This window comes from Protopterus annectens, chromosome 1.part0, assembly GCF_019279795.1.
Source record: "Protopterus annectens isolate FY-2018-M chromosome 1.part0, PAN1.0, whole genome shotgun sequence".
NCBI lineage: Eukaryota > Metazoa > Chordata > Ceratodontiformes > Protopteridae > Protopterus > Protopterus annectens.
This window is the reverse complement of record NC_056725.1, coordinates 1,448,376,352-1,448,389,487: the sequence shown is the minus strand read 5'-3', so window position 1 is coordinate 1,448,389,487 and position 13,136 is coordinate 1,448,376,352.

The following is a 13,136-nucleotide window of genomic DNA, read 5'->3' as shown; positions in this document are numbered from 1 at the left end:
GCATATTATTTACCTAAATGCCCAGCATATTGTCCTTTTTGTAAATCCTAAGCCTTGATCCATACTAGTAAACCACCTCTGCACATTTATAACCAAAAATCTTTTCACTGCAGTCACACCATACAATTTCAGGCAAGAAGAAATGCTAGGCATGTCAGGCAGGTCAGTGTCAAGCTTAGAGTGTGGACATAGCTTAGAGTTGCAAGTTTGAATCTCAGGTCCTACACTCTTTGTTCAATTCTGTTTATGATTATGCATGTAACATTGCAAAATGTGTTGGGTGATTTTGTGATGTTCTTCAAAATAAAAGTTTTAGAATCTGAGTCTGAGCAATGTATATCAATGCTACTTGAGGACTAAATCATTCATAGTTGCTATTTTCTTTTTACAGGTGATGAGGACAGGACCCATAACCATACCCTTTGCAATGAGCAGATGCACAGCATGAGGAGCAGCAGAGGAAGAGAGGTATGTTGCTTTCTTTATCTGTTTTGTTAAATAAAATGTATCTGATCCTTGCTACATGCCTGTATTTTTGACATTATCATGTCTATTGCTTATGATGCAGGAATACCATCAAGCATCAGTAAGGTAAGTGCAATACTCACACTATACCTGTGCTTACAAGTGTGATTGGTACACATCTATATTTAAATATCATTTAGCAACAAGCCGTGTTTTCTGAAGACAGTGTCTAAAATATAGACCACAACTGAAATGACAGTCAGGTATGTATTAACCGTCACACAAATTTTAAGTTTGATGCTTCATACAGTTTAAAATGCATGTTTTGGTACACTTGTGTGTTCCCAGTGACTGATCTGTTGTGCATAGTTTGCATATTCACATACTGAATGGGTGTCTGCTGTGCCAGTGTTCATACTGTTGTTGGTAGACTGTGTGGCATGCCCTTCAGTCATCTGCCTACAACACCTTTGATAGTTTGATTAAAACATGCTTGTATCCTCTGTTTGGGGATACGTGCCCACATTAATATTTCTTTGCATCATTTCATAATAAGCAATCATCATCAGGATGTTTGCGTTTTACAGGGCAGTGATTGCTAACCAATGTAGGTAGGTCATGCATACAGTTGTAGGCAGACAATAATGTTTGTATAAGATATACTAGATTCTAATGTGCCACGGACTATAACTGTGTTTATGATTGAACATTATTACTATTTGCTTGTGTTGTATTCTTATATTAATGTGTGGTCAACCGATGACTATGCTGCCTGGTAAGCTGATTATTTTTTCAAACACCTTTATTGCCTTATCACTTGTGACACAGGCAAGTTTGCATTCATATAAAAGTAATCAAACAATATTAACATAACATTATACTTCACATATATTGCTATATATCATATAACCTAAGCAATATTACATAGATTATTCAATTCCTGTCTTTTTCTTTAAACAAGAAACATCTTTATTAAACCATCACTTACTACATAGGCAATTATACATTTATAGAAACGAAAACAAACCATACTAACACACAATCCTAGTTGCAAGCATTTTACATCACAAACCATACTGATACACTCCCACCTGAAAATATTACACATCACTTAAAATCTGCCCAATCATTTTCAGTCAAACATTACATAGGTCACTTAAGTCTTGCTGCCTTTTATATGGCTTGCATATTTTCCACATTATTGTCATCTTACTTTGTATTCATTATAGCAATGTTAATTGTTGGCTATAAATATAACACATTACATGCACAGACACATGGACTACAATTTAAATTCAAACAAATACATAACTGCTCAGGGAACACATGTAAGGGAAAACTAATGAAAATATTGACATCCTGTTAGGCACTCAGCTGGATAGGTTACTGAGGCAGACATTATTATTAAACAGTGCAGGTCCCAATAATAATGTTATGTTGTCATTTTCAGAATATTTGTCAAATTACAGTTCTGGGAATGTTGCATGAGGCAGTGTCAGGGCATGCTTGCCTTCAAATATCAATAGATGTTACATGTGCTTACTTCATATATGCCTGCCATGCTTAATGCTGTTCAATAAACAACTGTTCATGTCATGTCATGATTTCCACTAGTAAGCTGTGTTATGCATGCCATTGCACATCATGCTCACTTTGTGAGATGGATACAGTGTCCCTGACATGTTCTGTTACTGGACACGTCTATTAGTATAGATAAAGTGACAAAGGTAAGGTGCCATGTACATGAGGAACAATCCTCTAGCAGCAAATATGTTGATTATAATTGACCTAATTGCTAATGTTTGAACCATTTCATCTTGGGCTGCATTTTAAATAAGACCTTCAATGTTTGCTAATAATTCTTCATTCTCATATTCTGATATGCAGAACTCACATGTGGATAGGATGCTAATTAATGTATTTTAGATTGTAGATGTGCACATCAGTTTCAGTTTAATGTCAACTATGATCTTCATTGGAATGTATGTCGTGATAGACGTGATTTTCATTGTGTTTTCGATTACTAACGTACATCACATATGGTCACAGTTGCTATGTTATGCAGACAGGTAGTATCAGGTATGCATGTGTAATTGCTGTCCTATGTTGTGATTTACCTTGACAGAGCATGGGACCCATTAGACAATTTATGCCAGGCCACTGTTGGAGTCCTCACATGAGGACAGCCATGATGATGAAGATAATGATGAGGAAGCTGACAACACCAGGAACAACAGTGAGACAATTATTGGCAGCAGATCCAAGAGATGGTGGCCAATTTGTTTAGTAGGGACATTATGGGGATTTTTTTCAGGATATGGCAAGAGTTATGCATGACTTATTTAGGAGATGACCTGAGAAATCACTTGTGATGTTCATCCCCATCAGGATGGTCACTAATATCCATAAGTCTTGTCTGTTTGTTTCAACCGTGTAATGCTGCCACAATGCTGTTTGTCATATCAGTGTCTAGACTGTATATGCACTCTTGTGCATGTATAACATTTAGCTGCCATGCTTATTTATCACAGTTGCAAACATACAATGCAGATATCATTGTGTGACATTTAATTATATTTTAGTGAGTTCATAACACATATTAACATTTTACAATGTCCTTCCACATGTAGCTGTTCATGCATATCGGCAGTTAACATGCAGCTACTGCTGCAGCAGTTACACTGTAAACATGTATTTTACTGACAGAAACATGCAGACAACACCTGGTGGCCATAGTCCAACACTACCACAGTGGTATGATTAAGATTTGTGTATTTCCCTATCATACATGTGCAACAGAAGGACATGTCATTGCCCATGTGTTTTATATGAGAGTTGTCATGCTGTCCCACTGGTATGGTGTCATGTTGAGTGTCCTGTGCTGGCAATGCTGATGTATGTTGGGTCACATAGAGATATGTCATACATATGGGAAATCCTCCTTTAGCAACTACATAGAACACCAATTTAATATTTGTGTATACACCGTGATAATGACAATTTATTCAGTAACAGTACAGTATGCAATGTTTGGCCTATGTTACATTTTTACATCCATTCATTATTCACATAAGTTCACACCTAATGGCAAATGGTGTACACATGAAATGATGCATGTACATGCCTTTTCACATAGTCTGAGCCATACTTAACACACAATTGTACCTTTGACATGTAAGCATTCACTGACTTATCAGTGATGTGCTGTAATGATGCTCAGAAGACTGTCCTCTTCTCACTAATGAGCGTGGTCTGTGACATATAACCACAGTTATTTATTCCACATTGGCATGGCAGTATATGTGCCTTTGATAGAAATTCTTAGCTTGATTACCTAAACTTGTTGATGTTACATGATTATGCAATACTGCACGTGTGATATATAAGTGTTCATTTTCATTGATGTCAGCAATGCTGCCTGCCAGTGTGGCATACATTTGCCATATACTTACATGCATTTTGGTTTGGCTTTAACAGTACCCTATGTGGTGTACACATCCATTTGCAATGTGTAACCTTACCTTGTTGTTCTACTTTATTGTTGTCTTCCTTGAGGTAAGCCCAGGTTTTCCACCTCCCTTCCAATTTTATAGTTACGTAATATATTTTGCAGATATGTTTGCCTTTGATGCAATTATTGTCCATTGCCATGTATTAGTTTGCTTACAAGGTCAACTTGTGCCAAATCTATGATCATTATACAAATAAAAGTCATTTGCACACAAGTTGCTCTGCTTGCAGTACATCATTGTTCTCATGGTACTTGTGTATTAACCACTCCATGTTGTTGAAGTTCATGTGCACACCTGATATTTTTTGAGCTTTTCTGTTAGATTTGTGAGTATGTATTATTTTTACATGTCAATAGTGTGTATGTGTATTGACATTGCTTTCATGTGCGTTCCATTCAGGGCACTTTAGGTCATAGATATAAGCCATGTTGTCTTTGACATGGCATATGTGTGTCGCATATATGCATTCCATTGCACATTTATTTGGGTGGTGTACACCTACTTGTATATGTAGCCGCCAGTTTGCTGCTTTTCTGCAGTACTGCTGTTTGGGACTATGCTTGGCTGTGTGCATTTCACATGCATGGCCAGAGCTTCATTTCTGTTCTCTGCTGGAGTTACCTAGCTTTCTTAGATCTGCATGTGCTCATCTGTGATGCTGTTTGGCTTACACTTGCACTGCTGGCAGACTACTTGGATATGTGTTCATTTATCCACTGTGTATTACTGTTCTTATTTATTACCATACAACACATATGTACCATTGGCCATACACATCTAGGTATGACTGACACAAAGTTTGCAAAATGTCATAAAGTGATAGTGCATAGATATATGTTTTTCTGCATTTTACCATGGCTGGTATGCATGTCCACCGTATTTGCCAGTTTTCCATTACCCATGTTGTACATTGTGATATCTGTGTAATTTACCTATCCTTACTGCTTTTTTCCAATCCTTTTCTGTCATGTGTTGTGATATTTGTTCTATGGGTATACCTGTTGTGATGCCCTTCTCCACCTCTTTCTCTATCTTTACCTTTCCTTTCATTCTTAAAAAAAGTAAATAAAAAAATGGGGCCTATTCTCACAAAAAAAAAAAAAAAAAAAAAAAAAAAAAAATTGCCCATCATCCTGTGACTTTCCCTCAGATTTTCCTATTTCAGCACACCTCTTTGTATATCCATCTTCTTTACTTATACCCCATGTCTTCTTTTTTGTCTCCCAGTTTCCTTGGGTGTGTGCATTACCTGTGTTCTCCACACATCCCCCAGTTATTGTTAACTAAAGTTAGCTGTGGTGATGTGGCTATTATTGCCCTTCGCCTTTGTTAATTTTTTATATGAAAATTCATGGATTCCATCAGAATTTGTAAGTGATAGCTAGCATATTTTAATAATAATGGACTTACAGTGATATTGCACAGCTGTTCTTAGGCTTACTGGAGAGATTATGTTATAGGTATGTATTTATGACTGTCAGGCTGCTTAAACTGTGAAATTCTTTTGTAACTTTGCTAATATACATCAAACTTTGACAGCAATTTTTCATTACTTACGGATTAATTTTGAGTGATTTACAGTCTGCTGTTGCTACCAAGATACTCCACTGTGTGCTAAGACATTTACTGTGGCATATTTACATATTACATAGTTGTCCCGGTTCCCTTCAATAAAAACATAACACCGAATGACATTTGACGACCTTTATTAAAATGTTCATAACATAGCTTTGTTCACCAACTTTATTTACAACTGCACATAATGTCACTGATTATAAACACAGCATAAACATCCTTGTACTGTTAATCAGGGCAGCGTACCTACTCACCCTGCCCCAGTAAGCAGCGTCTATACCTCTGCTCACTTACTTTACTTATAATGTGCCATCCTTGTAATGCTAATCAGGGCAGTGTACCTACTCACCCTGCTCAGTAAGCAGCGTCCATACCTCTGCTCGCTTACTTAAAGTGCCATCCTTGTAATGCCAATCAGGGCAGTGTATCTACTCACCCTGCTCAGTAAGCAGGGTCTATACCTCTGCTCACTTACTTTACTTATGAAGCAGCATCCCATCTCACTTCATATACCATTCATTGAATTACCTTCCACCAAATAAGCAGCATCCTTACCTCCGCTTACTCATCTGTTCAGCAAGCTTCCTCCAGCTGCTCACTTTTCTTTCCCCAACTCCTTGAAATGAACATCCATACACCAGAGGAAGAACAGAAGAGGGCAAGCCTGTCCCTCTTCTCCTCCAACCAGCCTGACCAGGCTGTTCCCCCTCCCTTCTACTTAAAATTGTTCAACCAACTACCTCCCATAACATGAAGGGTTAAGCCAAACATCATTCGGTGTACCCGTCATCTGTAAAACCCTTTGGATCCTGCATACCATTGCTGAAACACACCCTAATGAAACTAAAGTAGAATTACCCATGACCCTTGTACCACCAGGACATCTCATCCAAGAGAATACATTCCTTTTAAACCACTTCCTTCCAGCAACTAATCATGACTCAGCCTGATCAGAATGACGACCCATATCCCCACCCTGTCAACTATAGCATATCACCTTATTCTACAAAACTACTCAGTTCTGGCTGTGCATTAACCCAATTACTGTAGGGAATAATCTAACTCCAAAACTTTAATGCCCTAACTCTCAATGGCAGAAAACCAGTACCCCTTAACCTAGCTCCTGAAAACTTGCCTATCTGCAGCAATGAAGTACTCCACATGCCCAGCCATAAACACTCCCAGTTCACTCATTACCAACTGACAAAACGGACTAGAACCCCGACCTCACCGCAAATCTCCACAATGACTTGCAGCAACACAGCAGGAAAGTAAAGGACTCCAGCTAGTAACTGACCGCTAGCCTGCCAGCCATGTACCCCTTAGAAACTGCTATAGTCCAACTAGCTACCCTGCCATCAACCACAACTGCCCCCTCCAGCACACATACCACAAGGAAGAGAAACAGAAAAAAAAGGGGGGGGCACCTTCTCCACCTGCTCACATTTATCAAAGCCTCCCTGTCCATCGGAATACCTACAAGGACCTTCTTATTGTCTAACCCTATTCCCTCTGTTTACTGCAGCAGAAGTATCACCTAACATAAACTACCTGTCAAAACAGAACAAAATAACAACCCCGCTACCATGCTATACAGTTCCACTTCACATCCAATCCTGACTACTTACCAACTTCACCACCCTCATCAAGGCCTACCTGCTCCACAGTACCAAGGTCGCTTTGGACATCACTTGCCTTTGCTAGCTCACACCAAATGTGATTGCTTACCCAGCTACACATTGCCTAAACCTCTTAAGCCCCTCCCTCTACCCTTATCTCATTTCCTCCTAATCCTCCCTGCCTCCACTTAACTCTTTCACTTCCCCAACTCACCTAACCTCCACTAATATCTATCTAACCCCACATGAAGATGTCCCGGGACAACTTGGTTTGTTTCCCAAACTTCATTTAAATGCAACTTTTCCATTGATATTGGTATAATGCACCAGAATCTGTAAGCTTTACAGAATTTGGCCCATAATCTGTTAAATGCACATGGTCTAGTAAAGTTCTAATAGCAAACTTAAATTGAGTTTTCAGCAACACACATTCAATAAAGCTGGTATCAAAAAGATCTGGTGTAAGATCAAAGTTCGATCAATTGGACATTATACATTAGGCTAAAAAAAGCATTTGCTTCGCAAGTGTAATTGTCATTAATTGAAATTTTTGTAAATAGTTGATCAAAGTCATTTCTTGATAGAGAATTTCACTACTGTAGTCTGACAGAGGAAAAACACATTTAAAATGACAGGTGTCAAAGTAAACTTTCTTGACATAACTTTGCAAGACATTAATGATGGTGGAATACAAACAAGTTTACATAGAATGTTTGAAGGGAGTGGTCATATACTGCATGGAAAAAGCTGCCCCCCCCCCCACACACACACACACTATTAAATCTATCCCCTATGGGGAATTTCTTAAAATATAAAGAATATGTAGTGATCAAAAAGAGTGTGATAAGGAAATAGAAAAAACAACACATATGTTTGTAACTAGAGGTTACGAGGAAACAGTGGTGGAAAAAAATAAAAAGAGGTTAGTACAACAAAATAATACTAAAAGCAGGCATAGCATGCAAGGCAGAGTGCATCAACAGGATAAACAAAAATGATGTTATGTGACCAAATATACAGTGTCTACAGAAGTTTTAATAAATCTGGTAAAATATCATTGGGGTATTTTCGAAAAAAATAAATTTCTTAATATAAAAGCAAATGAGTATCCCATGTTTTCCTATTCAAAAGGTAGAAGTATAAGAGATTTTTTGGTGCCTGGCAAGTTTCAGCTGCCTGTAAGTTATAGGAGTTTGAGGGTAGATGCAACAGGCACTTTCCCTTGTGGAAAGTGTAGTTGTTGCCAGTATGTTGTAAAACGTTTTGATAAAATTAATGAAAATAATTTTACATTCAAAGGAAAATTTTCCTGTGACAGTACTAGAATAGTTTATGGTTTGCCATGTCCCTGTGGTAAGATATACATAGGGGAAAGTAAAAGTTTCAAACAAAGATTGAAGGAACATGTTAGGGATGTTAAGAAGGACAAAGAAGAAAGTCCTGTTGCATTACATTTTAAAGAATGTCACAGTGGAAATATACAAGGCTTACAAGCTACAATTTGGGGCAAGTACAACAAATGTATGACTTTGACATTAAAAGACAACTTTGGAAGTTAAAATCTATTTTATTTTTGAAATGTAACACTTTAATTCCATATGGGATGAATCAAGAATGTCATTGGAAATGTTTTCTTTAATTAATTTAAGTCTGTGATTGGTTAATTGTTTGTAATTATACTATTCAAAGATGGGATATGTGAAGTAGGGATATACTTTGTAAAGGCTCAAGAGCCGAGGCGCTAGAGGAGTCTGCATTTTATGCTTTTTGTTTGCTGCTAACCAGATTTCATTGGATCCAGTGTGTGCTTATTTTACCTGTATTGTGGGACTACATTGGGGCTCAGCTATTGGATTGGACTATAATTTTAATAAAACATAAAGGTAACCACTGGCTTCTTTCCTTGTGTGGTGGTGAACATTTAAAATGGCATTTATTATTAGACAGATTATAGTCTTTAAAAAAGTAAATATAAATTCAGAACATTACTGTGAATCCTCCAAATAACAAAATATTTCTTAATAACCAAGTGACACTTCTGAATTTCAAACCATGTGGAAAACATGTAATTAAATAAAAGTAGTTACTTGGGAGAAATCCTTTCTATAACTGGAAATCCAGAAGAATAAAAAGGTGATTATCCATTTGTCAAGAAAGACATTTTTTGCCCTTTTGTGCAACATGTAAGCTGCCAGTCAGTTCTCTGCATTCCACATACATTTCTTATGTACTACCCTATCCCCAATATATTTTTCTGTTGAATAATTTATGTTCTTTCAACACAGCAAATTAAACATGACAGAGTCTAGGAAATTCCGAGCATAGCACAGTAATAATGTGTGTGTGCTGTGAGTAGGCTTTATTTCTGTTTGTACAAAGTACATTAAATGCCTCACTTATCCATGAGTGAGAAGAGCAACAAATGCACTAATGGTCATAATGGTCCACATGGATCCATGAATATGCACTTCTTAAGCACCTGTCCATTGTCCCCATTTCCCTTGCTTTTTTTTCACCTGACCATGCAAAAGATGTTCATTCCTTAATTTTCCTAATTTCTGCAAATGCATCACTAACGATATGCAACTGCCATGTTCTACAGCATACCTACATAATTATCTTCCACAAAAATATTCTCATTATAACACATGGATTCCTGTCACTTGTTTTTAATTTGCTATGCTTTGTATCTATTGCTTCTCACTGGAACAGTACTGTCTATTCACAGCTAGGACTAACAGCTCGTAAATAAAAGCATTCATTTATGATGTTCAGTAACAAGTACACTGTACCAAGGGTGTAGCAGGCAGCACACTCACCATTGATGCCACAAATGCTAGAAGCTTTTGGGTTTCAGCCCCATAGTAGGTCCTTGGATTCATGATCCACCAAATATTCACAGTTGTCTGTTTAGTAGAACTTCTGGGTTAGCACAATGAAGGTTTTTAGGTGATCTTCTTAGGATCATCTTCTTCCTTTGAGTAGATGTATAAGAAAAGGGAGGATAATAAGTGTAGATCATGGAAGAAGTAGGTTATTGTAAAACACAATAAGCACCATGTAACCATGCATATAAAGTTTGATGTTTATAAGGAGGGTAACCATTTTATATATCAAAACTCAGAAGGCCAACTCCCATAATAAGCTCTTAGGAGATTACTAGGCCAACGGCTTGAGACCCTTTACTAGCCTAGCCAATACAATTTAATTTACCTGCTGTATGTCCACTAGGTGCAGGAGAAAGGCATGGTTTTATGCCTATGCCTTGGTATTTTTAGATTGTACAGATTGCCCTTATCCATAAGGGACATAGGTGTCACCCCCAGGTGTGAATTTACAGTTCCCCACCCATCAATCCAGATTGGCCTTTTTAGAGGGACAGGAAAAGACTCTGCTTCAAGTGGATAGGAAGCCTATTTTAAAGAAGTAGCAGTCTCTGGGACATGTATCAATCTCTCTACCATATTCTATTTGGCACACTGATTAAGTTCAGATCCCTGGAATGGGTGACCCTCATGCTCTTTGTCTTGTGGATATGCAGCTCTATCAGGGCTGGATTTGGGAGTACCTCATAGGTACCCCTTAACAGTCAATATGAGACAAAGTAAAGGAAAAGAGCATTCAGCCACTTCACATAGGACATATTGTTTATACTCTGTATTTTCTTTGTGAGGAACCATTGAGGTCACTCCAGCTGTTGAAGGTGTTGGGTCAAATACATTTCAAATGGTGCAATGTACTCAATTATTGGTCTAATAAGGGCTGTGTATAGTGGGACTATAATTTCCCTGGATCTGGAAGCCATTCTTTTACTTATAAGTTGTACCACAGAATGATTTTCTTACTATGATGGATACATGATGGTCGAAGGCCAGACTACTATCTACCTGGGTACCCAGATCCCTTACCTCGAAGTGTGTTTTTATCAATGTGGTATTTAGTAGGGGTATTTGTTTCCACAAAGGGTATGATAATGAATTTCATTGCCTTTTGTTTCAGGCAATGGTTCTGACACCAATCATTTGTCTGGTTTAGACATTCCTGAAGGATATCTACATCACTGGGGGGACTTAGTAATAGCCCCCAGCTCACAGTCATCTGCAAACTTTGTCATCCAGAGTCCCTCCACATTTGCCTTGGCATCTGCAAGGTAAATTATGAACAATAGTGGCCTCAGCACTAACCCCTGTGGCACACCACTAGCAACTGGCCTCTTGCTGGAACTTGAGTCATCCTCTTTGACCACATGTCCTGTCCTTGAGACAATTGGCCTAGTTCTGTGTGATTATTTATCATACCTGAGTGGGCTGTTTTGTCAATTGCCTTAGCCAGGCTGAAGCAGATGTTACACACTGTTTTACCCCCATCCATGGCATTAGTGACCTTCTCAAAGAAGCTCACTAGATTTAGCACCCATGACCTATCCTTAATGAAGATGAATTGGGCCAGGCCCAGTGTTTGGGGGTTTCCTACGTCTTTGTTTATCAAGTCCATGATTATTCTTTCCATGGCCTTACAAACAAGACTAGTCAAGGCTATGGGTCTGTAGTTACCTAGGATCAGTTGATGGTCCATCCTTATGCAGGAGTATGACCACAGCTGTTCTCCACTCTGTCAGAACATCGCCTGTCTAGATGTTATGGGTAAATAGCGATCCTATTGGGCCTGATAGGACAGTATTCAAATTATTTTAGCAGCAACCTGGTATATTGTCTGGCCCCATCAATGCCAAGTGTTTAGCTCTGGAGAGTGCTGTGGCTACCTGTTCTGCAGTGATAATTGGGGGAGGAGTGTCAGAGGGTATTACTTGGGGGAGAACAGGGGGTGATTGGGGAATGAAGTTTGAGTTAAATTTATCAGCCAGAAGATTAGCTATGTCAGCCAGTTGGATGTAGGAAATGTTGATAACTAATTATGTACATTGTTGGGTCTTGCCCTTAAGACAGTGGATATAGCTGAAAAATGTCTTATGGTTATCCTTAGCTTTATAGGCAACTTTTCCCTCAAAGTCAGCTGACAGAGCCTTTACTAGTTCCCAGATCCACTTATTTAAACTAATGAGGGATGTATTGTTCTGTTGTACACATTCCTGTGTACTTCTTGACAGGGATGTCTTTCCTTTGTTTTGCAACCTATTAAGGACAGGGGTCCACCAGGATGGCTTGTTTTTGTGATTTGACCTTGGCTTATTTCATTTCAGTACTGACATTTATATGCAGTTGTCCACGTGGTTATGTAGGGCTTTAGTGTACTGTTCTGCATAGGCTATTGTGTTTTCAGGATTTGGGGCAGGCTTGGAATCAAGCTATGCCATTGTTAATAGGGGTAGTTGGCCTTAGAAAAGTTTTAAAAGTTCTTGAGGTTTGGTGCGGGTGGGGTCTACTCTTACCTTAATTCCCAGGGAGACCACTTTGTGGAGATCGAATGGTGTAAAATCCAGAATTACACACACTAAGTCTCACATTGACATTTCACACAATATTGTCTTTTCTCTGAGATATGGTGATCTTAGAGTTGGTGTATATAAGTTCAGAGGGTAATGAAGCTTGCCCCCTACCCCATCAGGGACGGAGAAGGGCTTTTCCTCTGTGAAAGTGAGTTTAAAGGAGAAGATCAGTGCTCAATATTTACTTTTCTATTGCATTTTGGTCCTTTTTTTCGGCTTGTCGAGATTCGACATTCCAAGTCCCAGCATTTCAGTAGGGAGCCTTTTAGAAGACTAATATAGATATGATTATAATGTGCAAAACCTTGAATAACACATATTGTTGAATGTGTAGGGCTGAAGAGCATACATTGTATTAATAGAGTGAAAGATTCCTTGCCTCCAGCGATATATTAGGTCAGTACTTGTTTTCTAATTGGGTGACTTGGATCTGAAATGTACTTTTCAAGTAAATAAAGATGGCAAGTACATTACATTCTCCTAATAATACATCATAAACAGGAGCCATTAAAGAATGGT